General features: G+C 46.7%; 1 protein-coding gene across 1 annotated transcript in view; it reads right to left on the bottom strand.

Moving 5' to 3' along the window:
• Positions 1-12,450, bottom strand: part of KCNH5 (potassium voltage-gated channel subfamily H member 5) — a 275,224-nt gene that overhangs the window by 36,230 nt on the left and 226,544 nt on the right. The gene's annotated exons all lie outside the window — the stretch shown is intronic.

Genomic DNA, 12,450 nt, shown 5'->3' with positions numbered 1-12,450 from the left:
GCGGGGCAGGAGCAGTGCCCCAGAAGAGCCTGAAGGAGAAAGACCTGCAGGAAGCAGTGGGACCCTCAGCAGCACGACATGTGGCCGACAGGAGAGGCTCCCTGCTGGGCTCCAGGATCCCCTGGGAGAGGCTGCAGCCAGCAGGAGAGGCTCCCCAGCTCCAGCAAGGATCTGAGCACAACCTGAGAAGTTCTCAGCTCTGCTTCCAGCTCCTCCAATCAGAGGCCAGGCAGCTCAACGTGAGGCCGGGGCTCCAGGAAGGTCAAGACCTCTAGCAGGATGTGTGGCAATGTTCCTGTCTACCACATGGGAGATCTGAGTTTAAGTCCCAGCTAAGATGACTTGGGGTGAGTGAGCTAACAAGAAGCAAATCTTCTTGCAGTGGAAAGGGGCCATTGTGTTTTCTCCCCCTCCGGGTACCTAGGCCCTATTTGACATTTTAGATTTTGTGCCCTTTTATATTTCACCAACCTGTATTGTTTGCTCTGCTGTTTGTGTTTTATATTTTGCTAACCCTGCCTTTTGTCAATGATTGTAAGCGTCTAACCTTTGTTGAATCCTGTCCCCTTGGGGCACTATAGTGTTCAGTATACCCTCTGATTTATGCATGTTATGTTCCCAGCATTGTTCCCTCATTAAAAGTTATGTGGTTAAACCCCCATTGGTGGTCTGGCTCTGCTCTATAGGGGGAAGAGAGTCTCTATACCTCCCACAGTGCTTGTGCACCTGCTTTGATCCCTTCAATTGGAGAGGGGGTACCTCTTAGAGTACCACCCGGGTTATATCTTTATTAATGACTTGGATGAGGGAGTGAAAAGTGCACTGATTAAGTTTGTGGATGATACCAAACTGTGGGAACAAGTGGGCACATCAAAGGACAGGTCAAGGATTCAGAAAGACCTTGACAGGCTGGTAAAGGGTGCAGAGAAGGGCCACCCACATGTTCAATGTCCTGGGGGGCAGGCCCTATGGAGAGAGACTTTGGGAACTGGGACTGTTCAGTCTGAGCAAAAGAAGGCTAAGAAGCGACTTGATAGCTGCCTACAAATATGTCAAGGGAGAACACCAGGATCTAGGTGAACAACTTTTCTGAAAAGTGCCCCTCGGGAAGATGAGGACCAATGGACACAAGCTCATCAAGGAAAAGTTTTGGCTGAACATAACAAAAAACTTCTTTTCTGTATAGGTAACTGGAATCGGGAACACCCTTCCAGCAGAGGTGGTGCAGTCACCATTTCTGGCTGGACAGAGGAGGCTGGACAAATACCTTGTTGAGCTTGTTTGAGCCCAATTACTTCCTGCCCAATAAAAGGGGACTGGATTTGATGATCTTATAGGTCCCTTCCAGTCCTTCTTTCTATGATTGTAAATCAATCCATTTGCATTTTAGGTTAAAAAATAGAAAGGACTGGTCTTCAGCTGGTGTAGCTTCATTTACATCAGCTAATGATTTGACTCTCAGTTATAGTGAGCAACCACTTCAGATTTTTTAGGATGGTCCCAAATTTGGGGGCTGAGTCCCAGTGTCCTCAAATAGTCCCTGATATGAGACTTTTGTTCAGAATTGGTCCCTGGGCAACCAATGCTCTGGAACCAAGCAACACTCAACAGAGATACAAATATTCCTTTTGTCTCAGGCAGTATCTTGCTGCAGCAATAGCAAAGCTGCCAGTAGCAAAGACCTGATGCAACAAGAATGTGACAACACTGTTCCTGGTTTGCCCAGCATTGAAGCCAGTTTAATCAGCTGTACCTGTCAGCAGAATTGATTTGCCCATCCACACCACTTCATCAAAGCATCCACACTAACTGGAACTAGTAGCCATTTCAGCTACTCCTGGGTGGAACATTTGTGGAACATGTAGGACCACCTGCTGCATTTTACTCTCCCAAAGGTAATCGATTGACTCTAAATGGGCTTCCGCCTCCAAGGTAGGTATTTATGGAGTGATTGAATAAAAAAAGGAAAGGAGACAGCTGGTTCCTTACAAGATTATCAGAACCCTGGAACATTGTTCAAAACAGCAGTGCATTGCTTAGTCTCTGGATTCCTTTGCATTCTCAACACCAAATTTACGTGAGCAGATTGTACGTACCATGCTCTTGCCCAAGTGCTCTCTCTGCTTTGGAGCCCCTTAATCTCAACCGTCATTACAAGACGATTAATTTGGTGTGCAATTGGGCACTTTTAAAGCGCTCTGCAGCCATGCACTTCTGTCAGGGTATGGCTGTAGAGCACTTTTAAGGGGCCGATTGCACAAATGTCACTTCGGTCAGTTCCCTGTGGCTCTTCTTGTGCAGGCTGAACAAAGGAAATGGAAAAAGGCTTCTCCTATGTTCTCACTACCATATCATGTTTTCTTGTCACTCCTTCATTAACTTCTGTCCGTCCCTGTGCTGATTGGGGCTCGGCTAGTTCAGCCCAGCCCAGCCCAGCCCCAGTGCTGTCTGCAAGAAGGGAGAGGGAAAATGGAGGGGGAAGCAAGTACCAGGGTAGGGTTTGCCCAGCTTGAGCTGGATGGGAGGCATGTGGATTGGAGCGCTTCCCACCTCAGGGCTAGGGGAGACAGGCTGTAGACAGGCAGTTCCTCCTGGATCAGGTCCAAAGTGGAGCTCGATTCCCCCATGTCTGTTGAGTTGGGGGGGGAGGGGTCGCTGGAACTCATGGCACTTTCTGCAAAGTGTCATGAGTTAGAGTGGGGAGTGCTACATCTGTCAGCACTCACAGTAGTTATGTCTCTGGGATTGCATCCATCTAGGTCTTTCAGCATGGTAAAGGAAGCAGGACCGGAGATGTGCTTTCTGCCTTTGTACCAGCTGAATGAGCTACCCAGATGAATGGGCCGGGGAACATGCTGTGCTCCCCTACCATAGACATGCTCTGGCTGCTGTTCAAGAAGTCCCAGGTAGTATCCTGGCTCCAAGGCACAATTGTTCCCAGGGTCTCCTCCAACTATGCCCAGGGGTTATGAAGTTCTGCACCATCCTAATGTTGTACAAAGTGGAAGCCAAATGACAGCAGCTAAAGGGGCAAGGCAGGGAGAGAACTGCATAGAGATAGGCTTACAGAGGCAAAAGAAAATCAAACAGAAAACTTTAACAAAGCTTTTGCTGCGTGTGCTGTGTCTTGGATCAGAGTTCAGGGGTCTGCAGGGTGGGGTGAAGGTAATACGTGATATTTGAATTTTAATGTTCCTCTTGTAAGTGATAGGGTCACCCCAAGACTCATGTCCTTGCTTCAACCACCTCAAGCTCAGATCTCTACACTCTAGGAAGAACAGCAAACAAACAAGGAATCCCCACAGCCAGGAGACAGGAGGGAAGATCTGGTCATGAAACTCTGTGTAACTTAGCATCAATATAAGTTGCAAAACTGGCCCCCGTCTTCCTAAAATGGAATCACAGAGGAGGCCCCTTCTCGCACACTGAAGCAGTATTCAGATGTATTGCAATGAAACATCAAGGTGTCACACTGTGATTAAGAGTCTGGTCACAGACTACACTTAGGATGTGTTAACTGCACTCAGAACATGAGTATCCACACGTTCAGGCTATGAAACGTGCTAAGTGCCACCATACGGTAGCAAAGTTAGGACTTTCAGGGCAAGGAGCATCTCCAGGTTGTATTAAGTAACACGTGTTCAGCTATCATTGGACTGCTCCGCAGAAATAGTACGAGTTCAAGATTTTGGTGCAGTGCTGGGCTGCAACCAACAAATCAGCTGATTGTTGGTCCCAGCCACAGCACTGAACTGAAGCCAGTTCAAGTCTGCCAGCACCAGAGACCCGGCTTGCCTCACGGATCCAGCAATGGGTGCAGCACCTTTTCCTAGGCTTGGCTTCTTGTGCCTCCCTTCTCTTGCTGCCAGTGGCAAACACCCAGCTCGCCCCAGCATGCCATGGGTGGGGGCACTCCTGGGCTGGGCAGTGGTCGACGTGTGGCAGGAATAGTACGGGCTCCAGGCATGGGGTTGCATGTAGTCATAGGTGGACATGCAAGCTGCAGCACCCGGTGCTGGGGTCAGTGTTGGGGGTGAGGGAAGGGTACAGCCAGCTCCAGCTCTATCCAGTGGGGCCTGAGATCATAGTAAGCATTACTGTGCAACTGGTCTGAACACGTTCAAACTTTTAATACGGCACAGTAATGCTTACTATGATCAAAATAAAACACGTGCTAAGTGTCCTGTGAGACAAGGCCCTAGCTATTGGCTTTTGAAGATGGCATTAAGGGATTCAGGACTTCTTCACCCTGCAAAAAAAAGCTGGGAGACTGTGGTGTCGATGCCCACATGGTCAAATGGGTCGCCAACTGGTTGGAGGGCCGCACCCAGAGGGTGGTAGTGGATGGGTTCTTCTCAACCTGGAAGGACGTGGGCAGTGGGGTTCCGCAGGGCTCGGTCCTCGGGCCCGCACTGTTCAACATCTTCATCAGTGACTTGGATGAGGGGGTAGAAAGCACCCTGTTCAAGTTTGCTGGTGACACTAAGATGTGGGGGGATGTGGGTGCACTAGAAGGGTGCAATAGGCTACAAGCTGACCTTGACAGGTTGCAACGGTGGGCGGATGAGAATAGGATGGGGTTTAACACTGAGAAGTGCAAGGTGTTGCACATGGGGAGGAAGAACCGGCACCACACTTACAGGTTGGGGAACTCCCCTCTTGCCAGCACGGAGACGGAAAAGGATCTTGGAGTCGTCACTGACTCCACGATGAACATGGGCCGGCAGTGTGGGGAGGCAGTCAAGAAGGCCAACCGTACCCTGTCATGCATCCACAGATGCATCTCGAGCAGGTCCAGGGAGGTGATCCTCCCCCTCTATGCGGCACTGGTCAGGCCGCAGCTGGAGTACTGCGTCCAGTTCTGGGCGCCACACTTCAAGAGGGACGTGGACGATATGGAAAGAGTCCAGAGGAGGGCCACTCGTATGATCAGGGGTCAGCAGGGCAGGCCTTATGAGGAGAGGCTATGGGACCTGAACCTGTTTAGCCTCCACAAGAGAAGGTTAAGGGGGGACCTTGTGGCCTGCTACAAACTGGTCAGGGGGGATCAGCAGGTATTGGGGGAGTCCCTGTTCCCCCGTGCGCTGCCAGGAGTGACCAGGAATAACGGTCACAAGCTGGCGGAGGGTAAGTTTAGATTAGATATTAGGAGGCGCTACTTCACAGTCAGGGCGGCTAGGGCCTGGAACCAGCTTCCAGGGGAAGTGGTGCAGGCTCCTAGCCTGGGGATTTTTAAAAGGAAGTTAGATGAGCACCTTGCCGGGGTCATCTGACCCCGGTGCTCTTTCCTGCCAAGGCAGGGGGTCGGACTAGATGATCTACCTAGGTCCCTTCCGACTCTAGCTACTATGAAACTATGAAAAGTTAAGTGCTACTACTGGTCCAGTGTCAGGAATCAGCATATAGCAAGAGGTGGAGCAGAAGCCTGGAAGTAACTATGAACAAAATGAAGACAAACAATAAAGCACTTTTCTCCTAAACAAAAGCTTTTCAATTAGATCAGAATGGGAACTGCAAGGTTCGCTAAGATGTGAACAAAACTAGACCACACTGATTTCTGCTGAGTGCAACTTCTTTCCTCTATCATATACCTAAACTGCACTTGTAGTGCCTTGCTCACCCAAACAACACTGAGCTGGAAAAAGATTTGCAAAACAACCAGCTAAAGGATAAGGAGTGGAAGGGAGAGGCACAGAACAACACTGAACTATCTTTTTTCATGGGGGGATGAAGAAGGGAGCTGGATAAAATCTACTGGCAAGGCTAAGCTGTGACATGATGAACATGATTGTGCAAAGAAGTAAGAGGGAGCAAGTTAGACTCTTGCCTGGGTTACCTGGCTTCGGGTCTCTGCATTTCCCAGATAGGAGGGGAAAGAGGGTGAAAATAGGAAGAGCGGTGGTTTCACCCTTGTCTTATCCATAGCACAGCTGAGGGAGTACAATTTACTGCTGTAATAGGCTACCTACCATACCTTGTCCCTGCTGGAGCAAGAGGGAATGAGAGCAAGAGGTATAACTTAGAGGCACAAAGCCTCTGGAGACTGCATGTAGGATAGGTCAGCCCAGGAATGCAATTAAAATTAGTGCATCTTGCCCACTGCAGAAAGTAGGTCAAATTAATATTCAAAATGCGTGAGTAAGCCAGAAAGCCATGTCAAAAGCCTGGCTACCTCTAGGACACAAAACAGATATTGAACCACTGGATCTGCCCTCCCACAGGCATGTTCCTGAACTCAGTGGAGTCATTGGGACTTTTGTCATAGACCAGTGATCCTCAACCAGGGTGCTGTGAGATCCTTTTAGTGGTATCACACAATGGTTGCCCAGTTAGGACTGCAAGCCTGATTCAGAAGATAAACCCAGAGATTTCAAATCAGAACCCATAGTCTCAAAAATATTCTCACTTCTTGTGGTCTTTCTCAGTTCTTTACAGCAATCGAATTGTTCTATTTTTCTGTGGTCAAAAAATGAATGAAAACTAAGAGCTGGCATTTTCCAGGGCATGCCTTGAGATTATCAAAGGGTGGCTCGAATCTAAAAAGAACTAAAACCACCGTCACAGACGCTACTGGGTGAAGGGTCACACTCTCTCCAAGAAAGAAGGGGAGTCGTGGTCACCGTCAATGCCAGGACGCGGTGCCAGAATGAGTCCTCGGGCATCTTCTTATTCCAGTAGTTGGAGCCCAGAACAGGTTCAGCACAGCAGGCTCCTTCTCTGCCCAAGCACTTTCCATTAATCGTGGGCAGCTCTCAAAAGAGTGCTTTCCCCTCTCCTTATAAAATGAATAATGCCGAGGGGAATTATTTCATTGAAATGGGTTTTGCCCTTGTTACCACCTCTGAACTCTCAGACAGATAGAGCCTACAACTGCATCACTCACATGGGAGAAGCAGTGAGTCGCTATTCCTAAGGGCTGACCAACAAGCAGAAGCTGCTTGATCTCAGGAATCATGTGCACTGAGCCGTGATCCCCCCAAATCTCATGCACTGCCGGGGGGGGGGGGGTGACAGGGATCAGGCAGGCAAGGTGCTCCATGCCCAAATAGAGACACAGCTAGAGCAGTTGCACTGGATAAGCAGCAGCAGAGGGGGTGGGAGGCTGAGCAAAGTGGCAGAGGGAACAGCAAAAGGGCAGGAACTGGGGGGAAGGGGGTACATGTGGCAGAGGGACACAAGATGGGGGAGCACATGCCAGGGGCACAGGCACCAGACAGAGGAGCAGGGGACTGCCACCCCTTTCTCTGCCACTTACCCCCTGCCACTACCTTCCCCATTGCAATGGTAGGGCAGCATGAATTTAAGACAACCCTTCAATAATTAGATTCTAGACACCAAAAATTGTAACAAATTTATAATTGTCCACATCTAGACTCTAATAATTGGAGGGTTGTCTTAAATTTGAAGTGATCTTGTATTCAGATAAATATGGGATATTTAACAGCCCGGAAGCCCCAAAAGAGGTGTGGATGAGACTTCCTCTCTGCTCAGGGATGACTTTCACAGCACGGACTCTGCAAAGGTTTCAGGTTTCATTACGCTACGTTCAATCGCACGTAACCTTTACACAAGATACACAGGCCTATGCTTTCCAACTCTAGTATTTTTCTAAATCCAAGTACACGTTTGCTTTCAAGCTCAACTCTGAAATGAAAAAGATTTTGGATGCAACCAGTGACCTCTGGCCCATGTGTATTAAATATATTCATGGTTTAATATTAAAAATATTCCAAACTCCAGATAGCCAAGCTCTGTCATTTAATTCACTATTAAGGGACAAAGATTACTGCGCATTAAGTCTAGTACTGGGATAACCAAGCATTAAACCAATGCACAGTAACTTGCGCCACTTCACAGTAGCGCCGGCACATGGGTTTTTAGTGACACTAACTGCGCAGTAGCCTAATACTACTGTGCAGTAGCGTATTAGAACGATTTTTGCCCCCACACTACTGCGCAGTGTTATTAAGCTACTGTACAAGTTAGCATCTCCTGTAGATGTGCCCACCAAAGGTTCCTGTTATATTCTACCTACCTACAAACAGTCCAGGAGACATTTCTAGGTTTATTTTAAACTGATTTCATATGGTTTGATAAGATCAACATGCATGAGTGATTGACATAAAGTTAGGTAACACTATCAAGACCAGAGATGACAGTAAGATAAACCTCATTTTGAAGAGAAGCAAGTGTTCAATTCAGATTCAGAAAAAGATATTCTTGTGTCTAAAATCTGACAAGCGATGACAGGTTGTTCATTAAAACATCTGTTTATAAACAGCAAATTAAACAGAAATTATTTTAATTTCAAATAAAACAAGGCTTTTAGGCCTATGACAAATTTACCTCATCATATGTTTAAACTGTGTTAAATGAAATATATATTAGTTAATTATAGCATCGCCCCTGGTTTAAGTGACTTCCACACTCGATTTGTGATGGAACCAGGAACAGAACTGAGACCTCCTGGATGACACTCGACTGTCCTAAATGCATCCATTCTCTCGCTGCACCCCTCTGCCTTCCTAAGAGTGAATGTGCAAGAAATCCTACACGTAGCATCCTTGTTCATCGCACCCTGCTGGTTCATTCCCTGAACATTGTCCATCCTACATGCAACAGATAACAGCATGGGATCCTGCATTTTTTAAATTGTGGAAGAAATACCAGCCCACTAAAGTCAAGGTAACTTTGCCATTGACTTCAGCAGGCCCAGGATTGCACTGCCCAGGATTTCACTGCCTACCTTAATGCAAATGCACAGAACATGACTGTCTCGCAGTTAGCTGGGGATTTTGCTGCTGGCTGAAATAGGAGGAAGTGAGACTGAGAACCTGGAATTGATCTATTTACATTTTTTCACTGGATGCTTGTTTCCTGCAGGAACCTATTTGCTAATTCAAAAATCGGTCTGACAAAAACTTTTCTGCCAGCAGAATGCTATGTTCATTTGTGCGTGTTTCTCTCTTTATTAGACTTGACTTGAGATCTCACGGCCCTGTGGCAGAAAAGGAAACAATGCCTGGCTTGCAAAACGAAGCCCTAGTCTAAGGAGCACAGAATCTTAAGATGCATTTATGTTATTTATATTCTCTAATATCAGAAGTTGGTAATATCAGCAGCTCCTTGAAGACTCATTCCAAGCACTGCTTTGTCACGGTCAGTTTTGGGGGATGGATATATAAACTAATTGTAGATTTTAAGTGCATCTTTGGAGTTTAACTTTTCCACCTATCTGACACCTTAAAAAAGTCCCACGTCCTAATACTATGTTGCATTTTGCATTAGTGACGTTAGATGTGCCATCAAGACTTCAGTGCACGCGGCAAGATGCGGCAAGGCTTTTGTAGTTACAGATTAAAAGACCCTTTGCCACTCTGGCCAGGCGAGATGGCTGCAGGTTGAAAAATGAGCAGCCACTCTGATTTTACAGGTTCATAAATGCAGTGTTATAGATGAGCTACCTGCCCAACAAAAAAATCCTAGGTTGGTAATAGCACACTGCACGGCTCCGTTAAGTAGGTCATTCAGCATGCTAGGTCTCCGAATGTTATTTGTGAGTGAGAAAACATTACTTTCCTTCCTCAATGCACTTGTCTTTCTTCCTGTCACGTGGAGGTAACCTTCCATGCCTACTTCTATTACTAATTTATTAGGTTTTTAAGTGTCTAAATTGTTACACAGTCTGTGGACAAGATGTTCACGCCTTCTTAAGCAAAGAGAGCATTAGGAATAAAAATATATGTGTGTGTGCTTGCATGTGTATATAAAGTAGATAGAAGATTGCTTCTCTGGATCTGCAGACTTGCTACAGTGAAAGCAAGCAACCTGCTTCTTCAGCACAGAACAGCCAGGAGTATCGTTCTGTCATGACTAACTGTCAAACCCTGAAAGTGATGACAAAATAGAAGAGGCACTAAATATATTTCTATTCAAATCAATTAAAAGAGGCAATGCTTTTCTTTTGATTAGAACAGATCACTAGAGCAAAAACCGCTCCAGCACAGAGCAGCAGCCTCTGTGAGCTCAATTTCCTTAGCTTATCTATTGCTTCTGCTCATTTGCTCTTTGTTCAACAGAGCAAGGTTTTCTAAGAGATGGACCTTTTAAGCTACTAGTTTTGTGTCTACCGGAGGGCACCATGAGAACAGCATACCCCTTTTTGCAGACTGGGACCAACCCAAAGGCTATTCAAGTCATTTATCTCATAGGACTTTGGATCAAGCACATGGACTCTGTTGTGATCTTGCACCTAAGAAAGCATGCACAGAAAATATCTAAACTAGGCTCACTCTGAGATCCTGGAGCTGCGCTTTTAGAAATTAGGCTTCATTTTACAAACCAGATGTGAGCAGTCAGAGATAGGGTCATAGGCAGGGGTGGAAGATCCGGTGGGGGTGCTAAACAGATGGTTTCTTTCAAAACTTTTACTGCTTCCCTTTGGTTATGCTCACAGCATGAACACCACCATGGCACAAATTCTCCCTTCCAACACATGATCCAAGTACTGGGCTGTCCTGCATGACTCCATAAGTGAAAGGAGCTCCCCTGCCCCTACCACTGAGCTGGACAGTGGGTGCAATCTACTGCTGCTGCCACAGTCCAGCATGACAACCACTGCGGCAGTGACTCAGGTGACAAAGGAGACAAGAGGTTCCACTGGAGACAAAAGGCGACAGGTACCACTGCCGCGCCTCCCTGCATCCCCTACTTCCTCGAGATGGACTTGTAGAGAGTTCAGCTCCGACTGCACAGCAGGGACTGCTTTCACTGCCAGAAGTCCTTCTTCATCTTCGGAGGAACATAATTTTCCCCCTGTGAATAACAGCACTGCAGGCTAGAGTCTTAGTCCATTGCTTTGTCAGCAGCGCCTTTCATTTACACAGCCCTGGCCTTACTCCAGAAGAAAAGGATTCTCAAGAAGCGTGTTTAAGTGACAGGTCTATTGCGGCAAGAAGCAATAGGTATGTTTTGGCACAGCGTGACTTGTATTATCTTGTCCCATGAAATCACCTTCAAACATTTTTTTTCCCCAGTCCCAAATCCTCTCTCATTCTACCCAGGACTTGAGCATAACTCCCAGCTCTGCACTTGCCATTCATGACACACTGCAGACAGAGGGGTAAGACAGCAGTCCCGAGTCTAACCTGATTCTTAGCTGTGCTTCCTTTGGCATCTCTAAACCAATGATGCAGCATACCAGGAATGGTAATGAACAGGGGGCAAAATCACTTTAGACATACCCTGTTCAGTGCTTTCCCTATGAAGCAGGGCTGTGCAACTCTCAAGTGGCAGGGGCATCCTTCTCCTCCCTGCTGACCCACGTATATGGGCACCCCAGCCTCACTCAGCTGCCACTGGCTCCTCCGCTACACCGAGCTGTGCTGTGCAGGCACCTTGGGCTGTGGGCTCCCTGGTGTGATGGGGGGAGTGGTGGTTGAGTGAGAACCAGGAGGCTCCTAATTAACCCCTCACAGGACACATGCAGCCCACAGGCCACCAGTAAGACAACCCTGCTCTCAGAGACAGGATGATGGGCTGGATGGACCACTGGTCTGACCCAGCATGGCACTTCTTATGTTCTCTCTGCATTCAGCCATAGACTGGGTGGCATCTGTAGCCCCAAGTGCATCTGCTGTCAGCTGTCTCCTTGCTGAATGCATCATCCTGTATACTTGGTATCCTGCTGAACACATTCATAACACTAAAAAAATAATAATTCTCTTTTCTATGAGCCTTCAAGCAGCAGCCGCAGGAAAGCGAACCACACTTTTGCAGGGCAATTTCTACCTTACTGTAAGCGCTGAGCTCCCTTTGCTCCTATGGACTAAACTGTCTCTTGAATATTGAGGTAGCTTGGATGTAACTTCAGATGAGATGCCTTAGGTGCAGTAAGAGAAAAAAATCCATTTTGGCTGTAAAAGGATCTCAGTTAATGCTTAGTAATCTATAAATCATTGTTATGAGATTTCTGTATGCAAATCGAAGTTATATGACCCTCATCAATCTTAAGGAAACCTCCATAAAGATTAAATTCTGCAGCCGCAATGCGAATTAAAGGATCCTTTAACCTGTTTTCGAGATATGTTGGTATAGCTAATTAATTTTTAGATGGAGTGTTCTTTGAAAGGATTAATGGACAGTGAGCTTTGCTGATTGATTATGAAATGAGAGGGAGGGTTTTTAAAAAAGAGCTGGGAATGTAAAGGCACTATCAGGCTTTATTAACTTTGTCATATTAAAATTCTAATTTGTGAACTGTGAGATGCAAGTATTAAAATAATACTTTTGCAGGGTACAGTTTATTTATTTAACATGAATAACTTCCTCACAGTTAGTCCACATGACAGACTCTCTGACAGGGATTTCAGTAGGCGAGGGAACAAAGGGCACCTTGCATGAATTGAGCACTTGGATGTTATTGGACTACAAAACATAGCCACATCCATG

Source organism: Crocodylus siamensis, chromosome 2 (genome assembly GCF_052110815.1).
Source record: "Crocodylus siamensis isolate JL-2025a chromosome 2, ASM5211081v1, whole genome shotgun sequence".
Classification (NCBI taxonomy): Eukaryota; Metazoa; Chordata; order Crocodylia; family Crocodylidae; genus Crocodylus; species Crocodylus siamensis.
Note: the sequence above shows the minus strand (reverse complement) of the source record. Positions and strands in the feature narration are given on the sequence as shown.